Source organism: Marmota marmota, unplaced genomic scaffold (genome assembly GCF_001458135.2).
Source record: "Marmota marmota marmota unplaced genomic scaffold, marMar, whole genome shotgun sequence".
Classification (NCBI taxonomy): Eukaryota; Metazoa; Chordata; class Mammalia; order Rodentia; family Sciuridae; genus Marmota; species Marmota marmota.
Genome location: NW_025999863.1, coordinates 2,755,320 through 2,756,532, shown reverse-complemented (window position 1 = coordinate 2,756,532; position 1,213 = coordinate 2,755,320).

Below are 1,213 nucleotides of genomic sequence, written 5' to 3'. Positions count from 1 at the left end.
CCTTATCACTCTGGGGGTCAGAATTCCGAAATGAATCCTCTGGGGCTAAAACCAAGGTGCTGGCAAGATTGTGCTCCTCCTGTAGGCTCCAGGGGAGTCCCCACCTGGCCTCTTCCAGCCTCTTGCCCCACCTCCTCAGCCAGCAGACCAGCACCTTGGACTCTCCCTGACTCCCTCCCCTGAGGACGCAGGGCAACCCTGTCTCTGTCTCCTTCATCATCCCACCTGCAGAATCTCTTTTGTCACAAATGGTAGCATATTCACAGATTAGGTCCTGGACACCTTGGGGGCGGGGCATCATCTCTGATCTCAGGGTTCCAGAGTCTCTTGTTCTCTGGCTGAAGAGCCCTGCGGCCTGGGCGGGCTCTCCTGACTTACCTGTAAGTGGGAGGCACAGCGGCACAGAGTTTATCAGCAGGGCCACTGGGAAGATCATGCACAGAAAATGAGTCCAGCCCTTGGGAAAGTACCTGATCTGTCGTGAGCACCCAGGAATTGTCACCAATGGTGATTACAACGGGGAGGTGTCATGGTGTGGGTGTTTGTGTCCCTGTGGCTGTGTATTGGAGGCTTGATCCTCATAGGGTGAAGACAGGGGGTAGACCTTTAGAGGTGGGGTGATTAGGTCATGGAGCCAGGCCCTGTCAAGATTAGGTAGTTCTTGTAGAACTTTCAGCCTCTACAATTGTGAGGTAAATAAACCTCTCTTCTTTATGAAGTGCCCAGCCTCTGGTATTTCACTGAAGTAACAGAACACAGGCTGACACAGAAGGTCAGCCACATCAGGAAGGTAGCCAGGGGGCTTTCTGGAAGAAGAGGACTGAGTTAGACAAATGAGGTCCCTTCCACCAGAGGAGACTGCCGGGCGGTCCTCCAGGTGAGTTTCAGCAATTCCAGGAAAAGCTGGACCCAGGGCCACACAACTGCAGTCCCAGCTTCTGGAGAGGCTGAGGCAGGGGACTGCTTGGCCCTTCAAATTTGACACTAGCCTGGGACTAGCAAGACCCCATCTCAAATTTTTAAAAAATTCCAGATAACTGGGGCTGGGGATATGGCTCATGCGTGCGGCCCGGGTTCGATCCTCAGCACCACATACAAACAAAGATGTTGTGTCTGCCCAGAACTAAAAATAAATATTAAAAAAAAATTCCAGATAACTGAGGCAGAGAGGGGAAGGTGTGTTGAGAGCACAACCAAGTCAAGATGGCGCCTG